The sequence below is a fragment of the Ornithodoros turicata genome, chromosome 1 (assembly GCF_037126465.1).
Source record: "Ornithodoros turicata isolate Travis chromosome 1, ASM3712646v1, whole genome shotgun sequence".
Classification (NCBI taxonomy): Eukaryota; Metazoa; Arthropoda; class Arachnida; order Ixodida; family Argasidae; genus Ornithodoros; species Ornithodoros turicata.
The window spans coordinates 206,835,201-206,851,343 of NC_088201.1; positions in this window are offsets into that span (position 1 = coordinate 206,835,201).

A 16,143-nucleotide genomic window follows, 5' to 3' on the forward strand; every position below is an offset into this window, starting at 1 on the left:
CGGCCACCATTACGAAGATCTAAGGAAAATCTTTCCGGAAGAGCACGACAAGCGATACTGCCCCGACGACCTTATTATCAGCCTCAAAGATTCAAAGACTTCAACCAACCCGAAGGCAGACCGCGTTATCAATGGGGCCCTTCTCTAAAATACGAAGGACTGGCTCATTTTCGCTTCCTTCCACAGCGGACTAAACTACGGCTACGTAGATGCCAACTGTAGAGCAATATGATCTCTAGATTAATATGTGTGCTGGATCACCATGCAACAAAACCAGAGTTCGAGGTAACTCGTTACTGAAACTAGGTTCCTTTTTTTGGTAACTTGTAACTCAACTCGGTACTTTTGCGCCGTGGTAGCTTTCAGAGGAACTCGTTTCTTTTTCAGGTAACTTTGCCAAAGTAACTCAAGGTAAGTTCCAAATTACTTTTAATTCGATTTTCACTCACGTCCACATACTTTCTTGCTTTCTCCCGGTTCTTTCATGGCATTTTATGACATACAACGTGTTATTCAATCAATGACGGTATTCTATTCAGGAAGTAAGAACCGCTGTCATTGTAATGAAGCTGAACCATTATGCGCCCACGGGAGAAAGCTTCCGAATTGTTGGACATAAACGGAAGCGATCTAAGCGTGTTGCAGTACTCCGCAGGCAACTCAAGGTAGAACTCAACTGGTCACACGCACTGCACCTGTGTAGTGCTATTTTGAGTCCGAAGTAACTTGGAAGTAACTCGTTCTTTTTTAACGCGCTTTCGTAACTCGCAGTAACTCCGTAACTGCGAGTTACATTTCAGACTGAAGAACTTCGTTATTAACTTAGTTACCTTTTGCACACGGTAACGTAACTCGCAACGAGTTCTGTTTGACGTGTAACTTCTCGATCTATGCAACGAACGAAGACTCGCGGAAAGTTGCGAATGTGACAACAGCACACTCTACTTGGCCACCTAAAGGTGAAGCACAAACGTACCTCTATCATCTTCAAACAGGACTGAAGATGTCTGCCATCGCCTTGCACAGTGCACAGCTCGCAGCACAGCTCTCTCTCTACCAAGAGCGCGACGAACCCCTGCTCGAACAAGATTTAGCACTTCTGCTACAGTGCGATCGCGGCCACCTTGTGCTGCAATGCAGCGAGAAATCGACGCCTAATAGTTAATCTCAACTGCCAGAAGGAGGAACTGTTTCCTATCGCGATGCGGGACGGGAGGCTGGAAGAACGTTTGAATGAGAGTCCACCGAATGCGTGGCACTCCGTACAGGACCTCAACTCTGTGCCACAGCGTATCCTGCACAAGGCACTGATGAAACGCGTGTTCTGCAGTTTCGTGACAAGCATAGAATGTACAGAAAGGAGTGGCGACTCCGAACCGAGGCAGACGGTCCCGAAGCGGTAAAACGTCATGTGCCAAGCGCCATTGCAGGCTAGCCCGACGTGCGTCCAACTAGCCCGCTGTGACAAGACGCCAAGCAACCTGCCGGGGTGCACCAAGGCCCACAGCCGCCGGAGGCATGGGGAGGAGCTCCGAGAGGGACTTGTACAGACGCTTGACAGTCCACGTAGAAATGCGTTCATCAGGGTAGGACTCACGCAGGCGTCGCATGGAGGAGACAGCACAGCACATATCAATGAGCGCATCAAAAATACCTTTAAGACCAAGGGTAAGACACTTGGTCTTCACATGTGGAACTCATACGCCACCTAACTCCCGCTGCAGGCACATGCGGGCACGTAACACCCAAATTTCGGCCCAATTTTGTTGCCCAAATTTCGGGCAAAAGCGAGATAGCAGAACGAGAGACAATCCTCATTGATATCCATTCTGCCATTTAAAAATCCAGAAAAAAAAACGCATGCCGTGAAATATGCATCGCTGTATTTCAATCAAATGAACCGGAACTTAAGAAAGCGCGCCGCACCGCCCTAGCCGACAGATGTTTATATGGGCCTAAAAGCGATTAATGTTTCGGGTGACAGAATGTACCTTGTATCGCAAACTGTAGGATGGGACAAGCGTTAGCTTACCCAAATCACGCTTCAAAAATAGACCACAAAATAGCAACCGCCTGAGATCCCTCAGAAGCCTTCATTGGGATCGCAAGCGCCACCTGTTTGTAAACAAATGACGTCATAGCGAAGGTCGCTCCCGAAAGCCACGGTCTTCTGATGTGAAAAGAGCTCTGTAATCCTGTACGCCCTGCCTTCTCCGAATGTTGCTTCGGCGATTGCCGCAAACGCAGACTGGGTTCTGGCGACTGCTACTCATCATCTGTGCCAGCTATACAAGTTTGTTGGTGTGGCAGAAGCGTCAACATCAAAGTGATCGCCTCTCCGGCTCCTTAACGATATACAACGACGACGACGACGACGATTGAGTTTTCAAAATCAAATAAATGTGATGTTGGCATACAGAAAAGAAGAGCAGACCCGATACCAGCAGCTGACTTTTCTTGAAGTCGACTGAACCGCAGCTCAACCCCCGCGCCCCTATTCTCCTCTTCGTTCTCAATCTTTAAAGGAGCATGGAGTGACATTTAACATGACTCGAAATCCTGCTTCATTTGTGAAGCTGTCCACAAGGAGTCACCATGCAAAATGCTTCCGATGTGTGGCGTATTGTCACTGCGCGATAAAATTTACAGAAAAGACAGTCGGAGAAAGCAGTCGCGGGCGAGAGATACGAGTCCCGAGTGACGTCGAAACTGCTCCGTGCCTTTTTTCTTTCTTTTTTCATCTCGGCTCACGCGCCGTTTATACATGTTTCAGCTGTGCCGCTGAACGTCACTGGTCACGTGTCGTAGCCCGTGATACATCACGCCGTCTTCGGCTTCGCTTCGGCGCTCTTCGGATGTGGAGAGCGTTCTTTAAATGTGTGCGGAACAGAACCTTGCGCGTGCTCTCTGGGTTGCCTTCGCTCATCGTTCTTTCGCAGCAGCTCATTTTCCTTGTTGTGGAAGAAGTCGCAGCGAAAAACTAAAAATATTTTTGGGGTCACTTCCATGCTCCTTTAACATCCTCCCCGGGGCCAGGATCCACGCTAGCTTCGAGTAGGTAGAGCCGCTGCGCAGGGCTGTGTTCGGCAATCTTAGCGTGAATGCTCCTTGCGACGCCGTCTGGACCTGTGTGGCTGGCGGTTACGATTGCCGTTTTCCAGAGGAGCTGTGGTGTTGAGTCATCTTCCGCGATGACTACATCACCCCCTTCATAGCCGTTGGGTCACCGCGGGAACTTTCGTGTGCGGAGCGCAGCTGGAGGAGGTATTCTCTCTTCCATCGCCGCCAAAGCATCGCGATAGCTTGCAGCTGTGCAGCGCTGCGCAGCTTGCAGAGCCTGTGCAGCGTCCTTTTCATGGTACGAATCATCCGCTCCCACCACCTGCGCCACAAAGGTGCGTAGCGAATATTGAACTTCTAGATGATGCGAAGGTCGGAGGCAAAGTTTTGCACATCATCGGCGGGCAGGATATCGGCGCGTCCTTGGAAGGTCCGGGCGTTGTCCAAATAGACTACGGAGTGGAACACCGCCACGGGCGATGAAGCGCCGGAAGGCGAGCAGGAACAAGGGAGTAGCCTAGTCCATAACCAGTTCCAGGTGGACGGCTCGTGTGACGGCGCACTTAAAAAGTGTGACTTGACTCTTCGTGGCAGTCGGACCCTGCTTGACATGAAGGGGGCCACAGAAATCCACGCCGATGACATGGAATGGGCCGGACTCGGTTATACGGTCACGTGGAAGTGGAGCGAATGGTCGAAGCTTCATGCGGTGGCATACGAGGCGCCTAGCGATGACACACTTCACTGCTCGACGCCCCTTCAGGATCCAAAAACGACTACGCAGGTCAAGCAACGTAGTCTGGACCCCCGCATGGCACAAGCGCCCATGTGTGTGGGTCACGGTGTGATGCGTGAACAGGTGCGTGTTTGGTAAGATGATAGGATGTTTCAAGCTGTCTGAACCATGGAGTTCAGCTAGTCGAACACCGACACGCAGGATCAGGTCGCCATCCAGGAAAGGCTGCAGTGTCGCGAGTCGTGAGGAGCGGGGCAGTGGATCCGCACGACAAAGCACTGCGAGAGTTTCGTGAACGACTTCCTCTTCGACTTGTCGAATCCAGTATAGCTCCAGTATACCTCCAGTATAGATTGGCCCATGCTAAGCCTACTGAGCGTTGATTGGTTTCCCGTAGCTCCACCCCTTTATGCTAATTACTTGGCTCCTCCCCCTTCACCTTGATTGGTTCATTATAGCGCTGCCCATTTATGCTAATTACTTGGCTCCGCCCACTTTACGCTGATTGGCGCACGCTGAGCCTCATACTAATTAGCCAGCTCCGCTGATTGGTCCGCGCTAAGCCTACTTGTGGAGCGAAGTAAACGAGGTGTTCACACCACAATTTGCGGGAAAGAACTGAGGGTTTATTCCAGTGGCGGTTGCCGCCAAAAACGAAAGTGGAAAAACGTGCAGCGTGCAGGCCGCGGCTTAACGATGGCGATGTGGGCTGCTACATACTCACCCCGATTGCTCCTCTTCTCCACAGACTTCTAAGCCCCACCTTATTGGCCCGCGCTAAGCCCGCCATAATGGCTAGCGGGTGGCCGACTGAACATAGCCTTCACCAGCGCCCGGCAGATGGTGCGCGGATCGCTCGGCGGTGGCTTCAGATCGGATAGCTCTACGAGAACAAACAGACAGGGAAAAATACCTTTCAACGTATATTGAGTACATGTTTGAGGAAAAGCATGGCGGTCTTGGAGAGGTTGATTCCTTTGATGCTGGGCGTGGTTCCACGGAAGTGACGGATCATGTAGACGTCTCCAGGACAGTGGCTGAGAAAAATTTCGTCCTCCGTGAGTTGGCACTTCCGCGTGCACTGGATATCTTCGTAGCTGTCGCTCACGTCCAGCGAGTGAAGGCACGCGCGCAGCGATTCAGTAGCGTTCCTGTTCAAGTTAATGACGGGCCGCATAGGTACCACGTGCCACTCTCTGATGGCCAAGATGTCGCCGGGGCATTTGTGCGCATACGTGTGCTTATCCTTCTCCAGCTTGATGCTCGCAGTACAGTTGCCAGCGTCCAGCGCCAGTGCGCACGAGACGAGTGAGAAGAGAACGAGGTGCCACATCCTTCCAGTGACGCAGGTCAAATGACGCTACTCCTACTCATCCTCTGCATTATCTGTGCGGCGGGGGAAAGAATGCCGGGTGAAATCCCGCTATCTACGTCATCCACACGATCTTACCATATTCGCAGCTTCCGTACGGGTAGGAGTCCACGTCATTATAGAGGTACCGTTTGTCGTCGTACGCCATCAGACTTCTTTTCACATTTGTGATGGTGTACATGCACTGTTTCTTTCCCACTATTGACACCTGTTCGTGCGATACGCTGGCGTGCTTGAATAGGGTATCGTGGTACGTATCATGGAGGAGGTGTTTGTGCACAATGTTCTTTTTGACTCCTTTAGCTCTTGCAATTTGTTTTCCCCCGGCTAATTTGATGGAATACATTTTGGCTTTCAGGCATATTACTTCCTCAATGGGTATATATGCTACCCGTTTCACTTTTGAACGCGCCAAGCCTACCGCGATTCCTCTCGCTGTACAGTGGATGATCACGATCGAAGGAAGACAAGTCTAAATGGTCGTCGGCGATCGCGCGTAACTGATCTTCGTAGTCCTTGCAGAATAGGCCGAGGATCAGAGAATCTGTGTCAAAGTAGCACGTAATCACCGGACAAGTGAGCTTACTCAGCAGGGTTTCATAGTAGAACGAGTACATGGTTAACTTACTCAGTTCTAAAATCGTGAAGCCAATCTGCAGGGGGAAATCGCATCGCACTTTTCTTTTGCGCATTTCGTACATGGCGCAATCGGGGGACAAAATTTCCATTCGTACACATTCCGCCTGACTCCCGAGGCGACTCGCCGTCTCCTCATCGAAGGCTACTCGAATGTCTCGCATATTAAATTTATTTAGTAGCGTACGCCCGAAGACCGCATTATTTGAGATTTTATAGAAATTTTTCTCGAACGTCGTACTCGAGGCGACGCTGGCAACATTGTCATCGATGTAGGGACGCAGGAATGGTGCCTGACGAAATTTTAGAATTCGGTGAATTTTCGTCACCCGCATGCCCAATCTACAATAGAGCGCGAGCAGCTCGTAATGAACGACGTACTCGACCTTGTCCTTGCACGTGAGCAGCAGCTTTTTGCTGTTCGCCGGCTGATACATTAACACTTCGAGGAGCCCCCGCTGAAATGGTGAGAGCCATTCCTTCGGGACGACCGCCTTCTCAGGAGCCAGGGGGAAGTACCGCGTCAGCGCGTGGATAGATTTTGGATACTCCAAGTCGCACACGTACACGTACCCCACATCCGAATCCGTGGGGTGACGCACAAAATCCACGGAGCTAAAATCCTCGACCCATTCGAAATCGCTTTATCATACTGAATCCGTAAAGATTGTTTTTTTTTTTTAATTCCGTGTTAGCGCCGCGAAGCAACTGTGGCTATGAGCGGCGTACAGACGTGGACAGATGGAGAGAGGACAGCAGGAAGGAGTGGGGGACAGGGGGGCGTAAAGATTGTTGCAATCTATGTACGATATGGGGGGGGTACACCTCCTCTTTATCGGGATCGTAGCCACTTCACAGCGGGTTGTTAGCTCGTAAATGAAGCCTGCTCGCCTGACAGAGCCCACCTCTAACACCCGATTCGATGGTCCGGTACATGTCCTCATCGATGATCAGCTCCAATTTTGCCCGCGTGTAATTTAGAGCGCATTGCCACGAATAGGATGCCAGAGAAACGCAATGAAGCAATTCCAAACCACGCGCGTCCTAGCAGAGGCGTCGGAAGTGCTGCATTACGTCAGCATGTAACAGGGCATCCGTTTTCAGGTACAATGCATTATAATCCCTCAGATTCGAGCATCCAAAACGTTCAAATACGTGCTGCGCGTACTGATAGTCTTCGTCGCTTATATCCTCCCCCGTCAGATCGTTTCGGATGGCGGATTTTGCCGGCAGAGCCAATTCGTCGTAGACCGCGAACGAGCTAACGTGGCTGTACGGGAATACACCTCTACGAAGCAAAATTTCGTAGTCGTCTCCAAATACCTTCTTCAGGCATTGGAACGCATCTGCGCCCCCCATGGATTTGACGGTTTCCACGAGCTCTCCCTGCGACGAATTTAGGTACTGCATGGTATCTCTGATTAGGAAGGTGCCAATTTCGAACGATCGCATTTTTTTCATGGAACTGGCCACGATTAAGCGAGCTCGCTTCCACTCGAGAAGGTGAAATTCCCGCAACAGCCCGGCCAAATCATAGGCCAGATTGTGCACCATGATGGGCAGGTTTTCCCGCGTCGTGCACGCCATGTTACAGGGGTTGCACAGCGTCGCGATGTAATTTGTCTCGCCGGCAGTACAACGCTTGGAATGGTCGTGGTGCCGGACACGGGGTAGATCTTGCGCGAGAGGAGAACTCACGTCCGCAGTACGCGCAGTGGGTGGCAGCTCCGTGCCGCGCTCGTTGCTCATCATTCAGCTCCATTTCGGCGGGGCAGGCGTTCAGGGCGATCATCTCGTCCCGCATGTCCATCAAAGCTCTGACGCACTGCCTCGCGGAATCTTCGCCGTGGTGCGTCCTGATGCGCATCACCTTCGAGTCGTGAGTGCGCACGAGCACGGCGCAGAAGCTCGAGGTGACGTGACGCTGCATGCCAACACCACTGGGCGCGAGTACGCTCTCCGTGTCCAACGCGACGACGTAGTTGTACTGCTGCTTGTACTGTATTTTAGTAAATTCTACAAAGTTTTTGCCCGGTTCGCAAAATTCCAATATGATTCCGTTTACGTCCGCGCACAGGCGACGATGTTTCGCCATGCTCTCTTCCTTGTTAAAAGAGCGCGTGCAACGCTCGCATACGAAACGCTTATTTTTCCTAATTAGTAACCGCTTGAGGGACTTGATTCCAAAAAAATGTTCATCTATAGTCAATAAGTGAATTTTCTTTTCATACTCGAGTTTTGGGGGTCGCGACACGTGCACTCCCTGATCGACGTACTCGTATACGTACACGGATATCTTGTATTTGTCTTCAAATTCGTCCAGATCAGAGTAGGAAACGGGGAAGCGACTAGGCCACCAGTACTCCGCTGCGTAGTTTTCACATTTTTTCCACGAATTCCTTTCCTGTGGGTGTAGGAGGGCGAGCGTATTGTATTTAAAACACTCACCCTCTTTACGTGCCGGCAAATGAATATTCGTCAGCACGTTCCTGCGTTTAGCCAAATGATCTGGAAGTGCCCCATTGCATCCGAATTTTTTAGTTTTCACCGCGGAAATACACATTTGAACGTTTTGGACGTCGGTGGACACGAACCCACTCCCTTCCCGCTGATAATTTTCGACGCGTCCCGTGGACTCCTGAATCACGTCCATCAGGGTATTCGCGATGGCTCCGTCGCTGTGGACTTCGCGAGCAAATCCTATAAAGTGGGCTATGTGCGCGGTTATCTCCCCCCGAGTTTCCTTCACCATTAAAACATCCGAACAAATTCAAAACCTAAAGGGTATTCTTTGTGCTGTCAATATAGCGAGCATATCGTGAAAGTGACTCATTAAATTTTGTCGCAAATCCTCTGCTCCCTGATCGTGAACAGATGCCAATAGCATGAACCTTTTGACGATACCTCTAAATGCAGTGTCAGTCTGGAAGAAGGGCAGGAAGGATGTATCCACGTCGGGGTGCGATCGCATCACGTGAGCAGACAGTGTAGGAGGTGCATCGTCCCGAGAATCGTCGTCCGATTCATCCTCGATATCGTGAGGATCAAAAAAGCAGAACACACACCGAGGCACTGAAAATAAACGGATCCGTAAGAAACGTGCAACAAGCAAAGGGAATAACTTACTTGTGAAGCGAGTGAAAGCAGACTGTTCCCCCCTGAGGCGATCGCGTGGCTTATAAACCACCGTCCACGCTACATGCGCCAACACGGCGGGGCTCGCTTGTTTCCACGCGGTCGTAAATCATGTGTCACCTCGAGGATGAGGCCACGTTGGGGCCATCTGTTTAATATCAGAACGCGCGCAGCCGCAATGAGAACTCTATGGTGAGCTTTGTTTTATCACCGTCGAAGAAAATGTTGCGTCAAGGTAATGTAAATAGGTCTTCTCCGAGAAATTGGGTCACCTTGAGGATGGGTCGGCTGCATGTTCCAACACGTTGGGGCCGCCTGTTTTATATCAAAATGCGCTTCATGGTCAAAATGAGTTTATACTATAGAACGGTGAGCTTTGTTTTATTCTCGGGGAAGAAAATGTTGCGTCAAGGTAACATAAATAGGTCTTCTCCGAGAAATTGGGTCACCTTGAGACAAGCCCCGACACGATGGTGCCATCTGTTTATTATCAAAAACGCAGTTCCACCCGTCGTCGCCAAAATAAGTTTATAATATCGAACTCTATGGTGAGCCTTGTTTTATCACCGTCGAGGAAAATGTTGCGTCAAGGTGATGTAAATAGGTCTTCTCTGAGAAATTGGGTCACCTTGAGATAAGCCCCAACATGACGGTGCCATCTGTCTAATATCAAAAATGCACTTCCACCCATCGTGGCGGGCCCTAGCGAAAAAATGTTGCGTCAAGGTGATGTAAATAGGCTTTCTCCGAGAAACTGGGTCACGTTGTAAATCATGTTTTCCGAGGCCGCGCGTATTAAAACCAAAAGTAAACTGTTGTGCCTGATGAGACAAGTCTATCTGAAGGAAAATATTCCTATGAGCCCACGTCACCGCCTGCTCATTGCCGAAACAAGCTTTCTGCAACCAAAAACAAAGGGTTCTCTTATGCAGCTTCCAAGAAGTTCTAAATGTCCTTCGCGCGCGCGCGCGCATCATATATCACATGCTGTTCCTGCTAGACTTGTATAAACAGAATCGCACCACCCTTGCGCTCCTCCAGGGGTGCTTTATATAAAAGTTGCGATATATACAACTCATTTGAGGTCTGTGAAGCTACTTCTGTCGGTCGACTCCCGGTTAAGCGCACAACGAGAAAGGTATGTTTCACTATTGTCTTCAAGATGAGGAAAGTTAGGTCATAGTTGTCCTCATTTTCAGTTCATTTGGCGTGCGTAGAAACTTGCACTGAGAGATATGTCATCTATTTTCGAGAAGCTGGATAAACTAAAGAAACCCGGTGATGGGGACATTCAGAAAATGAGCATTGTTCCGAACAACGAAAAGCTCGACGTGTTGGACTTACGCAAAGTGAATACTATGTACGGAGAGTCCGTGTACGTGGAACTCCTGATGGACAACGATAAACGCGTAAGGGTGTACCTACCCAGTCGTTTTAAGCGACTCACAGATGAAGATTTGCAAGAAATGCGAGAATTACCAGATCTGAAACTAGAGAAGGAGGAGAGATTGAGGGATGGTAAAAGAGTCGGATCGCCCGACATCATCTTTACTCACGCGAAGAAGAAGTGACCGCGAGACCAGCGAAAGTCCGCCTCCCATATGTAATCAGCAGTAAAATAAAAATACATGTATTTCTGATTTTAAGAGAAAAAATGTTGCGTTGTTGTGATGGATTACGAAGATAGGCTGATATGATGGGAAGCTGTATTGATAGAATGATATGATAGGGAGCTATAGCGCGTATTCATTGACTAAGCAAGTATAGTTTGTGGGGAGCTATAGAGAATAAAGGACACGACACTTTTTTAAGCGACAAACAACTTTTCTAGCAGCTTTATTGATTTTAGGTCATTAGCGGCGAGATTATCGGAAAACAAGGATGCAATGCTCTTCAGTGATTTCCCTTTCGCCAACAATGTCGCCACGATACAACAGTACACACCACACATTGGAGAATACAGGCTTTGAATACAGACATCATTATATTCGTCGACGGTGAGGCGTTTCAACTCGGGTTCGATGGGTGGCAGTCCGAAGGAATCAAAGTAGATGACGTCATCCTTCATTTTCGCGTACAGAATCCAGTGCTCCCCAGCTTGCTGTCGCCGATCGGTGTTCACCACGATTATACCCGGTCTATCCAGCGCGGGCAGACGGTCGTCTCGAGCGTATACACCGCGAAAGAGTGCCGAAGTGTAATCGTTGCACTTCAGGAGTCTCTCAATATCTTGCTCGAACATCGCTAATCCAGTGTGACGTTCCTGTTCTTATCGATGGACATAATTCGCACACTCTCGGACAGTATCAATACGGTCGTGGGTTCGGCCAAGGCACGTCGGAACTTCAGTTGCAGACGAACGTTTCCACGCCTGATCGGTGACAGGTGGACGGAGGATTGATCGGGATCCAGGTCGTAGTACAGTAGGAACTTGTTTCCAACGTAGTGGTCGTATTCGTAGGAGACGTGCTTCTCACACAGCTGCTCCAGGAGGTTGAAGTAGCTTCGGTGGTTCAGATTGTTGTTGAAGTCGAACGTGTCTATTCGCTGCGTCCCGTTCACGGTGAGCGTCGCCGACTCAATGTCGCAGTTCACAAATCGATACGGGTCCCGATTGAACGGGACCCTGGTAGGCTAGGGTAGGCACGAATGCGACCACCACCTTAGACGGTATCTTCTCAGGAAATAAATCTTCCAGGCATGCATCCAGGTTGCCAACTGGTAGCGAACGAATACGCGATTCACTTCCGGCCAGTGTGTAGAGAGCCTTGCGCTGCTGCAATTCCGTTTCGTGTCCAAGGAATAGGCTGGGAGACACTGTGATTTTCTTTATGTACAAGGTGGCACGCATGGTTTCCACTTTATGCGTGTGCTGCTCCTGATCGGTCTTCATAATGCGGAACGCGTCGGAGCCTTGATAAAAAACAAGCCTAATTTCCACTGCCGATATGAGTAGCTTAGGCTGCAGGAAAATGTCCGAGTTGATCTTGGAAACCAGGTCGGTGGTCTTGCCGCCACGTGTGAGGTTGTATCGTTCGGTCGGTCCACGAGCGCGAATGTTGTTTTCCGATTGACGCGCTTCTTCTTGCGCGTACAGACCTGCTTTATGCATGGTATTTTGCTCTGTGCTGCTGGCGTGAAGCAAAATATCCAGGTACCTTCTATAGCTATACAAATCATTATTCGTAATCATGGTCTGATTCAAGAAGACGGCTACGTTCTTGAAAAGCGAGCTGGCGAACGCGTTGATGGGGTAGACCTCGTCGTAGGTCGTCCGGTCGCCAGCCTGTGTTTCCGGTAGCGAACCATCGTCACGTACGATGCGGACTTTCGTCACTATGTACGCGGAGTTGAAATCGAGATAGTGGTGCCCCAAATTCGAAAGCTGGAACTCTATGACGGAGGATATGTCAGCGACCGGGTAGAATACCTCATATTCCCTCTTCAGTATACGCCGCTGCGTTCCCGGCACGGAAAATAACTGTGTTTCCGACTTATCCAACAGAGGAGTGTCGGGATGTACGACGTTAATCGTGTCCATCTCGCAATCGTGTCCATTGTGGCCGCGCAACCAGCGTGATTTATGCCGTCGAAGACGTCCGGTTTCTCCTCTTTCTTCGCCCGCCAGCTCCTCCGAGGTCGCGGAGAATTTCACGGCCCGTATCTTTCGCCGATCTTTTAAGCGCACTTCGGAAAGAGCCTCCCTCCGACAGATTTTTGGCCACGCGCTTAGAGGCCGCAACAGCCGTCTTTTTTAAGTAGAGCGATACGCGTTTAAAGAGTGGAATAGCGAAACGCCCGAGCTGAGAAAAGAAATTGCCTCCCCTCTGGTACAGGTGCGACCTGTATACCGTCGGAACGCCAAATCCGTAGATTGGTACCGCTTTAGTGTACATGCTTAAAGTGCAGCGTCAGCGTCGGTCTACCGCGATTTTGTAGCGGTAGCTTGCGACCCGTGTCGTCGCGTATAGAGACGGTGATTGAGGAAATTTCGCGCTGCACTAACTTAAAATACTGAACGGGTAGAAAGCTGAAACTCAGTTCTTCTTTCGTTCTATCGTATACGAATGGAATTAATTTCAGTATCGGATGCCGCCCGTTTCCCACTACGGAGGGCGCGACGAGATCCGTGTATATCATAATACAGTTAATGGGAAGATCTATGGTCACTTCGTCGACGCCCGTATCGTTTTCGGTAAATACGGTTTTCGCGCCGAAACCCAGCAGGTACGCAAAGTAATCGGATAATGTAAGCGACACGTTTTCCCGCAAGCTCAACGAACACTTCCTGGTACATGAGGGAAGCCTCCGGTTGCAGACGCTCATGGATGGCGCTCACGAGAGCTTCGGGTGTTTCGTAGTAATTCGGTGGAAGTGAAATGCGCCGACTTTCCGTCTCTCGAGTGTTTATGTGGATGCGGTACGTCTTCACTATGGGATAACACGTGATGCGCTTTCGGGATCCTTCAACACGGACGTGCTTCACCTGAATGAGGTCCAGGAACTCGGTCGACAAGTTGAAATTCGCTGGGAGAGAGAGCGAGTAAGTGTTGTCTTTGTATTCCACCCTTGATTCTGTATCGTTCGTCACTCTGAAGAATTCGTTGAACGTGTCGGTAATTAGCGAACGGGGTTCTAAAATTAGATCGTTATTGATCACTATCACCCAGCGAACTCGCATCATAACGGCTCTTTCCTCCGCTAGCGGTAACACGTGTGGGACGGCGCGTACTTTACTGCCCTCCGGGTGATCTCCATCGATGTCGACGATTCCAAAGGCGACATGCAGCGGTCTGTCGATTAATTTCACTGAGCGCACGCGCGACGGTAGCTTAAACACGTAGTGATCTTCCTCGTAAGTCCACTCTATCCCATATTCGGGGAATATTTTATTCAATAGCATGTCCGTGTCTTCGAACGTGAGCGTTTGCCACTTCTCCATTGATAGCGTTATCAGGTTATCAGGCGCTTGGTTCACATTCAGGAAGCTGTTGGGAATGGAAAATCCCTCTAGACCGACAACGTACGAATCATCCAGGATTAGCGGCTTATCTAACGCGATCGTGAAGTCATTCAGCGTGTTGGACGGGTACAGGTCCATGCTGGCGTTCGAGAGCAGATACACGTAAAATTCATTTTCTGACATCGCTGGCGGGCACCCATGAATCGTGATCTTTGGCGTATCCGAACCAACGAATCAAGTAGTGCAATACCCCGTTAATTTTCTTCTTTCTATGAGTCGCTATATATGTGAGTCGCTTATCATACGAGGAAAGATGGTGGACGGGCTGCAGCTCCTGCTCGTAGAATGATCCCAGTATTTCTTTTCCCGTCGAATCTTTCACGTACACTACGGGCGGATCGGTCTTTCTCGTTCGCGACACCTCGAACACTTCGGCCGTCCACCTTTGATCGTAGCCTTTGGCGAACATGCCGCGATCTAACGCGAGCCTCACCTGGTCCCCTGCTTTATACTTGCTCTCGCGCGGGGTCGTCTTACAATTCAATCTGTTGAACAGAGCTACTTCATTCCCGGCGTTCACGTTTTTCGGCTTTTCACCCGTGACAGAGTGTACCGAGTCGTTATAGTCGGCCACTATCTTCGGCAGCACGTTGATATAATTAAACTTCCTCGTACTAGTGAAATGCCTGGCTATTCTTTCTCTAATTGCACGCGTTCACATGAGGCCGCTTTCATTCCGCTTTGTGTGCTATAGTGATTTAGTAGCGACTGAAAGTACTGACAAATGGGGGAACCCCAAAATTCGCTTCCACGATCCGCGAGCAAATTCTTCGGAATTCCGTGACGGAAAACTCGTTGGAAGGCTTTTTTTACGTCTTGCGGGCGCTTTGTGCGAATGGGGACCATGTACAGGTACCTCGATAGCGTATCTATGACCGTTAGGATGTACCTGAAGCCCTTGTTAAATTTCTGATATTTACGCATGTCCAGAAGATCTGCCTGATATAAATCCCGCACGTGAGTTGCGATGATGGAGCGTCGCTTAAATTTTTTCTTCAGTGGCTTGTGAAGGGTGTAAGCATCTTCTTTTTTCAGCTGTTCCACGGCTTCTGCGCGCGTGAGCTTGTGATAACGTCGGTACTGATCCACTCCACCTAACCCTTTCTCCTTGATCTTTCTATAGGGCCCCATATTTACTCCAGTGAGCAATGCGGTGTATTTTCAGAGTGCTTATAATTTTCGATACTTTTTTGTACCAACTGGGTTTCTTGATGAGCGCGCTACGACGTGCTAAGTAGCTCACGAGAGCCACAATGTTTGAGCGATTGATTCGCTTCCCTCTATATACTAGCACATTATCCGCCCGCCAGGTGAAAACTTTCTTCAATTGTTTTAGCACAGATTTCGCAAATGCTTTATCAACGCCGGATGGTATAAGATTAAAATCGAATTGATTGGGTTCTGGTTCGGGAGCCGAATGGACAGGTTCCAGAGGAGGAGGAGGATAGTGAGAGCGCTTCAGCAAGTAATAGAGAGCTTCCAGTATTTTGCCCACTTCTACATCGTCCGAATCGTTAGATTTCAGAACTTCACCTATTTCTATTCTATGAGCCATGACCGATGGCTTTGGATATCGCTCGCCCGGCGACTCCCCCCACGAGACTTTATAGCCCTGAGAGGAGCAGTGGAAGTATGGGAATCAGACCACCTCGTTGTCCCCTAATATATTTCTTCAACTGCCGGGGGAACTTATGAAGTGACTTGTAAGCGAGGAAGCAGAGGATTTTTTTGGTGTTTTTTCAGGTTTTTATGAAGTTCCGTCGAAAGTGGGATATTTCCGCGTAGAATATTCAGACAGATTTCCGATAGGATTCGAATGTCGTCGCAGCTGAGCTCTTTAGTAACTGCGCGGTGCGTCGGTTTGCTGGCGGCCAATACTTTGAGGAGCGTGAGATGTCTTCTAAGATCGGCCGTCATTTGGCGGGCGTAAACAGGAACTGCCGGTCGTGCGGTAAAATACCCGTTCGCAGGCTACGAGAGGGAGGTGTTTGCGCGTGCAGATCCACAACTAAATAACCGTGCGCCTTCTCCGTCGCCTGGTTATATGCGTCGAGAAAATAGGAGAGCCCCTGTTTCCCAAATACCTGACGTCCGAAGGTTTCGATCTGTTGTACGGACCGAGCGTTCCGGAACAACAGGATATAACTGGCGTTCAGCGATATCGTTCCAAAAGCGGCGTTG